Source organism: Saccostrea cucullata, unplaced genomic scaffold (assembly GCF_032062105.1).
Source record: "Saccostrea cucullata isolate Sc308-1 unplaced genomic scaffold, CSIRO_AGI_Scuc_v1 ctg4396, whole genome shotgun sequence".
Taxonomy (NCBI): domain Eukaryota; kingdom Metazoa; phylum Mollusca; class Bivalvia; order Ostreida; family Ostreidae; genus Saccostrea; species Saccostrea cuccullata.
The window spans coordinates 43,190-55,179 of NW_026934031.1; the positions used below are offsets into that span (position 1 = coordinate 43,190).

The 11,990-nt window shown below is 36.1% G+C and overlaps 2 pseudogenes; one reads left to right on the forward strand and one right to left on the reverse strand.

Moving 5' to 3' along the window:
* LOC134239827 (uncharacterized) overlaps positions 1-4,079 on the forward strand; it is a 29,857-nt pseudogene extending 25,778 nt beyond the window's left edge.
* A 139-nt stretch (positions 4,080-4,218) lies between these two features.
* LOC134239828 (uncharacterized) lies at positions 4,219-9,392 on the reverse strand (annotated as a pseudogene).
* Between the last annotated feature and the right edge of the window lie 2,598 nt (positions 9,393-11,990).

Sequence of the window (11,990 nt, forward strand, 5' to 3'; positions counted from 1 at the left end):
ATTTACACATTTCTGTCACAAAGCCTAAATTCAGGTAAATTCATGAGGTTTTGTTACTTTACCAGCTTACCATGGTAATACTTTGATTTTATGTATCTACGTGTAGTACAATAACATTATATGAATTTTTCACAGTTATTGAACATATAGCAGCAATAAAAAAATATCTATTGTAGGATATCTGGTCAATGTGCTCATGTGTTGGCAGTCATCAATGCACTGGAGCAGTGGAAGATCTCTGGGTACAATGAGGTACCATCAGAGATTTCCTCAACCAGTTTGCCCCAGCATGGGACAAACCTCGTGGAGATAAAATAAAAGCTGAAGCTGTTTCCACTATGATCATTTCTTGTCCGACAAATCTGGACCGAAAAAGAAAGCCAGTTATAGCATCCTATATTGATACCAGGTCAATGTCATTCCAAGCATGAATGTTTTTTTTTCATTTTCATAACATGTAATATATGACAGCATATTGGCTATCACTGTTTAAGGATTAGGTATTGACAAAATATGTACAGTAAAACACACTTTAATGATGAATTGATGATAACAGCAAAGTGATTTTCATTCCCCATGTATTTAAAATATATTGTGAACTTAATGGATTTATCATATTATACTTTATAATCAAGCAAAATCAAGCAACCCTGAGTGTTCTGTGCAAATGTTCCAAATTATGTCAATAAAACTGGGAGTACTAGGAATATCTAATGCTGCTATTGTTGATGATTATGTACAGTGTGATTCTTTTTCAGGAATATTGACATTAATTTAGATGACATACAAGAACTGAAGAAATTGAAGCAAAGTCCAATTTCATATCTGGCAGGCGAAACAACAACCAAATGGACAGTGAATACTCCACTTGGAGAGCAGTTGATTGGTTCAGCTCTTAGTTATCATGTTAGTCTATTTCATATCCCCTTTAAACTTCATTATATAAATTATACATTTATGCCTTAAAAGATTGTATATATTGTTTAACGTCCCTGTCGAGAATTTTTCACTCATATGGAGACGTCACCGTATGCCGGTGAAGGGCTTCAAATTTTGACCTTTACTCGGCACTCGGGGCCATTGAGCAGTGAGGGATCTTTATCGTGCCAACGCCTGCCGCTGACACGGGGCCTCGGTTTTTAAGGTCTCATCCGAAGGACCCGCAACTTTCACTTCAAAGTGCCGAGCGCATGGCGAAGGAACAGTTGCTACCAATTTTAACGACTAGGTCAGTCGCGGCCGAGATAGGAACTCACGACCTCCCGATCACGGAGCGAGCGCTCTACCGACTGAGCTACCGTGAACGGTGCCTTAAAAGAAAGCAAGGACAAAAAGCAAGGTTAATCAGTATTTTTGTCATGAATCAAAAAATTCATGAAGTTTGTCAATAAACAACAAGTTAACCATATTTGATCAATGATACTGAAAAAAGACAAACTAATTTTCCCTGACAGGATCTTAAATTGCTTTATACGAGCAATAGCTCGCTCTACATAAACTCGATGTTTAGCTATTTTAACAGTTTCTGTAACTTTAGAAGCTTTCATCTGTGATCCACAAGATGCAAACGGTGGTATATTAAGTTTGAGTCCAACAGCCTCAATATCTTTCTCTATGTGGAAACCTTTGTCAACCATTATTCCGTTACCATTCTGCAGCTTTCCACACTTTATAAGGTCTGAGAGAAGTTTAAGAAAACCACTTTCTTCTGTGATATCTTTATTAGATATTGACCCAGAGAACAAAATAGAGGAAAATATCACAGAACCTCTCGGATCAATGCCAACCAGTCCCTTTAAAGTTGTACTTGACTTGTAATCGGAATAGCACTGGCTTTGACGATGAAGAGAATTTGGTTTTTGTACCTTTAGCTCTGTACAATCAATGATAGCAAGGGTATTTGGAAAGTCTTTCTTGTAACTTTCTGGCATATTTTCAATTAAAATATTTCGATGTGGCCAAATATCTAAACTACCGAGTCTAAAAAATATATAGTTGATCCAGTGAGTAAATGTTGCACTAGAGTCTTGTGAAGATACATTGAACAAATGTGAAATATGTTTATAATCAAAGTTTTGTGCGAGTTGGTCTATGGTTAAGAGAGATTTGGCTCCTTTTACTGTTTTACCCCACTTAATAGGATCTTCATCTGTTGGAGCTAAAAACTTGTAAACACTATTAAACTGATCCTTAGAAAATCCTGTGTAATACTTGTAATCCTTTTCCTTGAGTTTGTGACACCCAAAACACCTTTCCTGCAACTTTTAGAGTTGTAAAAATTGTTGTTCAATTTCAGCATTGTTTTGAAGCAGCTTTTCTCTCTCTTCCACTAATGCTCTATTTTCTGCAACAGCCAAAAGGTTCAGTGGATAACATGTACCACCTGCAAAAAAAACAAAACAAACAAACATGTATTTTTATGATAAGTAAACCTAGCTGTGCTCTAAAATGTAACTTAGTACATTTATCCCATGACCGACAATTTTTTCTTTGATCTTCGCAAGGGTGTATTTCTCATATCAACATAAGTGTGGTGATATATTAAATATCACATATGTGATATAAAGCTAGTGATATCCAACGATTATACTCCGGATGTAGGAGGAGCTATGCAAATGAGACAAAAATTCGTTTAGAACTAGATTTTAATAAACTAACAAAAACAAGAGAAAAACAAAACAAAACAGATAACACAGTTTAAATCAAAATGCACAAATCTTTACAAAAAAGACATCGACACCGTCAGGCGAAGCATAATTCTCGAAGCGGATAACTTCATCTCCCATGATAGAAATTCGCACATTCAATAGTAGCATTTTCCTTCCCGGCATCCTCTGAAAAGTTCATATAATGAACACCTTGCTCTCATGTACCGTAGAATATCGGAACAAATCGGATATACAGTCCTCGGGGTAGGGGAAACCATATGCGCACCTGGCTTCAATTACAGTGTACAAAACGTGATATATAAAGAACACAAGTTCTTGGCATTTACTAGCGAGTATTTCGGGAATGGTTTTAAACTCACCAAGTTGCTGTTTTGCTGAGATTTCCACTCGTTGAACTTTTGAACCATGTTGACTGCCCATGAAGTGTTACGGCTCGTGAATTTACTTTCTTGATTTTTTAAGCGCACTTATTTCAATGGCCGACACATGTTTTCCGAATCTAGTATTTTCAGTCCATTCCGTAAAATTTTCCCGTTTCAATCCCGGAAACTATAAATCGAAATTCATAAAGTCCTGGCCCCATGGGCCTTTTAAATCCGATCGCCCGAGTTCATACATCTGAACTGCTTGACTCGATTGAAAATTATCCTCGTCGTAGGCTTGCTGAAAAACGACGATTCTTTACGCTGAACCCCTTCTGCCATTTTCGCCAGATCATAGAACAAATGAATTGATTATCTCAAGAAATTGATCACGTGTTACAGTACTATGAAAATTACCAAATTTGTAAATCCGTTACTTGGATACCAAAAAACCCTTCGCGTTAAGACTATCACGTGGTTCTGTTTCAGAGTCTTTATTAGTTGATGTAAAGAAAATACCAAATATGGGAAAAGGTCAAATGAAGGGTCATGGGATAAATCAGTTACATGATTGACAGCTCGATGATGCATACAAAATATCGTTTCGTTATTGCAAACTCGGAGGCTAACGCCTCCTCGCGTGCAATAACTCAACGATATTTTGTATGCATCATCTCGTGTCATCATGTAACTATTACATATTTTGTACAAGCTAAATTCAATACATGTATTTGAATATGTTTTCAATCTGATATGTACATGCAGTGGTATTTTGCTATTTTATTGATATTCATTTTTTTTTCAGGCACCACTCATTCAGCCAATCACAAAACCCCGAACTGCATGGAGTTGTGGAGATACAGTTTTTCCCAAGGCTTTACCTTCTGATCTTCAGAATATTCAACAACTTGCTCATGAGTGGAAAGAACTAAATTTAACTTTGAGTGAAGCCACTGAGGTAGAAAAATCAACTCGCTCTCAAAGTTTTGACCAAAGATGGCATATCGAACGAAAAAAAAAATTACTGCTTCCAATTTTAGACTCATAATGAAAAGGAAAAAGGATATAAATGAGACATTCTTGAAAAACACCTTTCAGAAAGAGTTTACATCATCATCGACATCCTATGGGAAAGCGAATGAACGCATTGCGAAACAGATGTATATAAGAAAAACAGGAAATCACCTTCATGACGTAGGCTTGATTGTTAACCCCGATTTGCCCTTTCTGGGTGCAACACCTGATGGTATAATGCGTGAGGAATCAACAAAAGCAATAATTGAAATCAAGTGCCCTTATTCTGTCAGAGACATGTCTATTTGTGAAGCTTGTGAGACAAGAAAAGATTTTTTCCTCCTAAAAAACGGTGATTTGTATTCTTAAAACATGAGCATGCTCACTGGTATCAAGTTCAGGGTCAACTGCTTGTATCTCACTGGGGCTGCTTTTGGTGACTTTATTACTTACACCAAGCAAGACTTTTATATCGAAAGAATTTTCCCCCACACATCTTCAATGGATGCGTTGGTCCAAAAATTGTGCAAGTTTTATGTAAATCACATTAAGCCATTCATGCAAAACTGATTCTGATAGATTGATAGGTTTTGTTTAATGCTTTATGTAGAATCATGTTTATATTTTTGAGATGAAATAAACAACATTATTACTCACTGTAAATTCTGATTTCAGATGGTGCCAAGCATAATTTTAAACGAATTCTCATATATAAAGATACTACCTGAATTATAATCTGATGTGGTTTCCATAGCTGAACTACACTGAGGCTGAACTGAGGGTTCCAAGGATGGTGGCATGGTAGTACTGCACATATCATTCATTATGTTCACATTCCTTTAAATTGAAACAATGAAATCATATAAAAGCATGACTTTCAAAGAAAACTTGGAACAAAAAGCATGAAATGTACGTAATGCACTTATTTAGAACTTACTCAACAGCAGATGTGTCTGCTAGAATTTTTCGCATCGATGAAAATCCATGAGATGCATTACTTGATTTAATATGCGGTCTTTTGGTTGGTGGTTTACGCCTTGGTGTTAGTGAGTCATAACTGGTGGCAATTAAGTGCCGACACTGGATCTGGGTATCTTTCAGAGGGCATCCTATGGAACGCCGTCACTGCCTTATAGCAGAACACTACTATTGCATTGTGTCAACCTTCCATTACATTATGTCAACTCTTTATGACATTAACCCACCCTACTATTGCATTGTGCCAACCTTCCATTACATAATGTCAACTCTTTATGACATTAACACACACTACTATTGCATTGTGTCAACCTTCCATTACATTATGTCAACTCTTTATGACATTAACCCACCCTACTATTGCATTGTGCCAACCTTCCATTACATTATGTCAACTCTTTATGACATTAACCCACACTACTATTGCATCGTGTTAACTTTCCTTTACATTATATCAACTGTTTATGACATTTACACATACTACAATTTTATTTCGTCAACTTGCATTTCGTTATGTTTACTTTTCATGACAATCTTAGTTTTTATTAACTGATGTGAAAAGCTCATGCCATACTGCGCACTCTTCTACATTATGTCGATTCACTATTACGTTATGCGAACGCAGGTATCCTCGGCCTTTATATGAGCATAACGTATTTTCCGCGTTCCGCAAGCACTAAACTGGCGGGAGAGAAAACTGTCGTAGAGGAGATTCTCAGCGATCTTTAAATGAAAACTTTAAGCGACAAATGATTGACAATCTTGAAACATGCAAAGCCTTAACACTGCGACTGTGAATTAAAGTCACGTCGAAATTCAATGGTGTTTACTTTATAAATTAAATAAATCAAATATTACGAGTCGTGCAGCAATCATTTTTTTCTTTTTATTTTGAATTGTTTTTTTTTTTTTTTTTTTTATAAAAGTCTTAAACTTTGTAGGACATTGCATTAGTTTCACATTAAGTTTAGCTGAATTCAGTTGAAAACTTTTTTCTATAAAACTATAAAGCCTGAGAGCTTCTCCGCTTTCCGCCCTTGGTCTCCAACCATATACCGTCCCCCTTCCTTGTTCAAGATTCCCATATCTGCCACTGATATGTGCCCATGCATGCTTACTAAGGCATATTCAATTGATTTAGATGAGCGACTGGTAGATTTTTGTAATAGAATTCTGGCCCTGGAATGATTAAAAAAAATTACTAACTCCAGTGACGTAGCATCATTTTTTTGAAAGAGGAGGTCAGCCAGTAAAAAAAATCATTTATCCGAAAAAAATAGACAAGCCAAGAAAAAAAATGTCCAAGCCTGAAAATCCTATTTCGGGGAGAGTGGTCCAACTTCAATCAACCCTATTGTTTTCCAGATATATTATATTACCCTTAGTGGACTATATTTCAACAAGAAGTGGGGGTGGGGGGGCTGTACAGTTTCAATGAACATTACATTTTCTATAGTAAAGTTATGTCTGGGAAAAGAGGGGGGTTGATAGTATGTGCCTGTAATTTGTCCTAATCAATCACGACCCCCCCCCCCCCCCTTCTTACCAGTCATTAAAATACGGTCGTCAACATTTATTATATACTAGATATACAGCTTTGAGATAATGTAAATGTATTTTTGCATCAGGTAATGAACTTGGAATCCACGTGATAAAGAGTTAACACAATATAAAGATATTTTTAAATCACATAAGAAAGAGTTGGCATAACGTTATAATATATCCACATCACGGTATGGAGTTTTGACATAATGTAATAAAGTGTTGATATAATATAAAGGTATGTTCACATTATGTTATACACTTTTTACACCACGTAATAAAGCACTGACATAAAGGTAAGATGTGTTCACCTCACATCATGATGCCCTCGCCGTAAAATAAAGATAAATCCATATCACGTAATAATACTTTGATATAATAGAAATATACACTCTCAAAAAGGAATGGGCTTTTGACTTCATGTGATGATAAGTTTAATTATAAAACACAATTTACTTGACGCAATGCAATTTTGACCTCACATATTAAAGAAATGAAATGATGTAAAGAAACATTCATTTCACGTAATAAAGTTTTAACACAATGTAAACACATTATCACTTCACATAATGAATTTTTTACTTCAAGTTATGAAGTGCTGACATAATGAAAGGATGTATTTACTTCATGTAATGCAGCATTGACATGATGTTAAGATATATTTTCATCATCCCATAAAAAATGGACATAACGTAAAGATATGTTCACATCACGTAATGATAAATTGACGTAAAAAATGCATCGTAGTTGTATGCTATTCCCCATTTTCAAAAGGTGAGTTATTTCCCCTGAAGGGAACTCTTTTACTGTGTTTAATACGCATGCGCTGTAAATAAAGTCACTTCCGCGGACGTTCTTGATGTAAACATGTTTATGGTGTTATGCCTCAGTCATATGGAAAAATGTTATTATGTTTGTGAATAAAAAGAAATCTTAACTGATTCGTATTTTTTTAAAATTGCCCACTCATAGTCTCTTTCTGGATTTGTATTAATCTGTGTAATACTATAATAAGGTGCTCTGTGATTTATTTATTTTTTTGTAATCCTTTCAGTGTAAGTACATGTATTTATTTTTATAAGTTTTTTTTTTTGCAAAATTTGTAAAAAACAATATCAGAGAGAGAGAGAGAGAGACTCATGTAACCCCGTGTAACTGACATACATGCATGTGCATCTGTGAAAAAATACATGTACCGTAATTTTTTTGAATTAATAATTCTAATAATTTTTAATTTTCACAACTATGGTTCATATTCAACTGTTCAACCCATTTTCATATTCGTTCTCTGTATCTGTACGCACGGGGGGGGGGGGGGGGGGGGGGTGCCAAGGGGCTTAGCCCCACCCCCACTTTTTTCCCAATATTACTTTTTCTTTTGAAAATGTTCATTGATAGACAGGTTGCCACCCCCCCCCCCCCCACACACACACACAGTTAATACTACGGTCAAGTCATATAAGGGAAATGTTGTATTGTATGCCAAGAAACTGGTACTGAAATAAGTAGCTTTTTCAACTTTGGGCAAGGTTTTTCTTTGCTTGTCAACTTTTCCAGGTAAGAAATAAATATTTCTTTGGCTACCCCCCCCCCCCCCCACTTTTAAAGACGATGCTACGTGCCTGGCTAATTCGTATAGCTTTCTTGAAAGGGGGGGGGGCTAACAGACCCTTTATAAAATAATTTATTATCTAAAAAAAATGCAAACCGTTTTCTTCTTTTAAAATTTTTAAATACAGCGTGTAAGTTGATCACTATTTTGTTGGATTATCGTATTGCGTAGTCCGCGGAAGTTAGGCTGGTGTAGAAGAGTTCCGATTTTGAGGGGAGATAACTCACTTTTGAAAATGGGGAATAAGGCAGTGATGGCGTTCCATAGCATCCCATCAACAAAATGCTGTTAAAAAGTAAATTTAGCCATATACTTATACCAATTTTATTAAATCATATTGTCATTAGAAAGACAAAGTTAAAGAGGTGATTAATGTTGGCAGGCAACTTGTGATCTCTACACTTGTAATAGTGACAGTTTTATCTGTCAAGTGTTGTTTAATATGACATAAACATCTTGAAATTAAAACGCTGACTCAGTTAAATTGTCTTTTTGGATATAGTTATAGATCTAATGTAGCCTATGTTTGTTTGAAATAAGGCAAGGGCCAGCTGAGCACAAATACATTTATGTAATGTACTATACTTTGATAAACTATCTATTAGCTTTAAACTGTTATAGGAAATATTGTATACACACTAGCTGCGTTCGTGTGCACAGAAGTCGGCAGTTTTGTCAATATGCATGATAAATAAGGCTGGCAACCATTGAGTTACAAGGTGTTTACATTGTTTACTTATGAAACCAGAAGGCCTACATGTACATAATAACGTGTACATGGGTATAATCTGCCTTGACTCCTGTGTGCGATCACAGGAGTCAGCAGTTTTATCAGTAAAACAATGTAAACAATAACATGTGAGCTTCGCGACTGTAGCGAGTCTGTTGCTATTTACAGCTGATTTATACAACTGCCGACTCCTGAAATTTGACACTAATTATATGCACGATCACATAAATATTGCGATAATTAAACGTGTGGGGATTTTTCACATTTACCTTTGAACACACATAAAGATGTTTTGCTTTACTTCTTTCGTTGAGGATGTTTTCTTTCAACTGATTATGTGGCTTGCCACACAACCTTATCCATCTCCTCGCTTTTTCCAAGTTCCGACCTGGCTTAGGAAATGGAATAAATGTTATTTCTGCTACTAGACGATCAGGGTACCTACTGTCTGTATTACATTTTCCCCAGCTACAATGTTTTACCATGATTCATTCAAAATCTTTGATGACCGACAATATTGACAACTTGTTGGGCAAAATGGCGGCGCGTCCTAGGATATTAATCGGCGTTATTTCATTGGCTCACGTGACCCTGTCAATCAAAATCTGCGATCCGCCAATTCTTGCTATAGTCGGTCGAAGTTCGGGCTTAATATCCAGACATGAGTTTTTAAGGATTGTCCAGAGATTCTGTTGGCGTCAGTCCAAATATCTAGCCCTGCAGAATCTCAACAGAGATTAAATACGAGGTAGGTATTAAAATGGGAAATCTGGTAAAGAATAGCATGATCAAAGCTACTCAGGTGAGCGGTGTGGACAATGGGCCTCTTTTTTCAGTTAGATCAAGAAATGTACTTCAGATCAGTGCGCTTATGGCATCCTTTGTCCAACAAGAATTCCATTGGATGTCTGTAACAATCTTTACTGTGTGTCCGATACGGTGCTGGTTAATGACACTTTCCTAGATTTAGATCTTTGGTGCCAATAAAAAAAAGTGGTCAGATCTTTGCACAGAAAGCACCAGAAAAATCTGAAAGCTACAAATAGTTTAAGACAATTCTAGTCGCAAGTACATGTACGTGTCCGACTTATATGGCAAATTCAAAACATATGAAAAATATCATTATCTATCATTCATGAATAAATAAATTGGAATTTCATTGAAAAAAGGTTTCTTATTGCTATAGATTTTAGTGCCTTTTGATCTTTAATTTAGTTCAGGTACGAGCATAACATGTGGGGAATGATGAGTTGTTTATAGTTCAACCAAATTATCACCTACTGAGATGAGGTCTATTGGAAGAGTAGAGGGGGGGCTCATTTATATGTGGGGATCCACTCTTTCGTGTAGAAAGGTTGATTGACACAATGTTGGTGAAGGGGGGTCTTGAATGCAACTCTGAAATTGAGGCTTGAGACTTATGCAGGTTTGTAAATTAATTTTAAGACCAGGTCCTCCAACAATCTATTGGAATTTCCATGGGTACCAATTGCGCTCTGTTATAAGCAGACTTATTTTTGTATTCATATAAAGCAGAATTTATGCAAAATCTTGTGCGTGAAAAGAAGAAAACACTTTCTGTGGCCTTCAACTCGACATTTAGATATATCGACGACATGTTGTCAATTAAAAAAGGTAATTTCCATTCCTATGTCGATACGATATATCCTGGTGAGCTTGAGATAAAAGATACCACAGAGTCTGACACATCTGTTTCATACTTCGATATTTTACTTGAAAAAGACACTAATGGTAATCTATCAACCAAGCTCTATGATAAGCTTGATGACTTAACTTTTCTATCGTCAACTTCTATTACCTAAGCAGCAATATACCTTCATCACCTGCATAAGGAGTTTACATATCTCAGTTGATTCAATACACTAGAGCATGCTCTACGTATGAACGATTTCTAAAACGAGGTAAATTATTGACAAACAAGTTGATGAAACAAGACTATCAGCAGTCTCGTTTAAAGTCATCATTTCGTAAGTTCTATGGTTGATACCATGATCCTGTCAGCAAATACAGTTTATCATTGAATCAAATGCTGGCTGACGTTTTTCATACTCATTGTTAGTCCATTATTTATACACTGAATTGACGGATTTTTTCCTTTTATTTCCCGAGCATGACAAGGAGCACACGGTGGGTGTAACCGGTCGACAGGGGATGCTCACTCCTCCATGGCACCTGATCCCACCTCTGATGTTTTTGAGATCCGTGTTTGCTCGATCTGCTCCTATTTTGTATTGTTTTATGGACTTTGATAATAAGCAATGTTCGTTATCTCCATATCCTTCATCGTGGTAAATTAATTGCAAAAAAAATTACAGGTTCCTTAATTTGCAGACTCGAATATTTAACCAGAAGTCTCTATCGAGACTGTAGCTCTACTGATTTGTACTTATAACAAAGGATGAGAAAAGAAGCCATTGCCATCAGACCAAAACTGTAGAAAGAGTAGCGTTTTAAAGGAATTTCAGAGACATTTCTATTTTTAGTAACAATGGCAACACCGTTCATCGAAATCAAAAACCGATGCACTATTTTATGCATCATAGTGTAGTCTACTTGTGTGCCAAGTAATATTGAAATCAGATCAAAACTGTAGAAGGAGTAGCGTTTAAAAGGAATTTCACAGAAAATTCTATTTTTAGTAACCATGGCAACACCGCTCATCGAAATCTAAAACCGATGCACTATTTTATGTATCTTAGTGTAGTCTACTTGTGTGCCAAGTTACATTGAAATCAGATCAAAACTGTAGGAGTAGCTTTTTAAAGGAATTTCACAGAAAATTCTATTTTTAGTAACCATGGCAACACCGTTCATCGAAATCAAAAACCGATGCACTATTTTATGTATATTAGTGTAGTCTACTTGAGTGCCAAGTAATATTGAAATCAGACCAAAACTGTAAAAGGAGTAGCGTTTTAAAGGAATTTCACAGAGAATTCTATTTTTAGTAACCATGGCAACACCGTTCATCAAAATCAAGAACCGATGCACTTTGTTATGTATCTTAGTGTAGTCTACTCAGTGGCGTAGCATCGTTTTTGAAAGTGGGGGGGCCAGCCGGA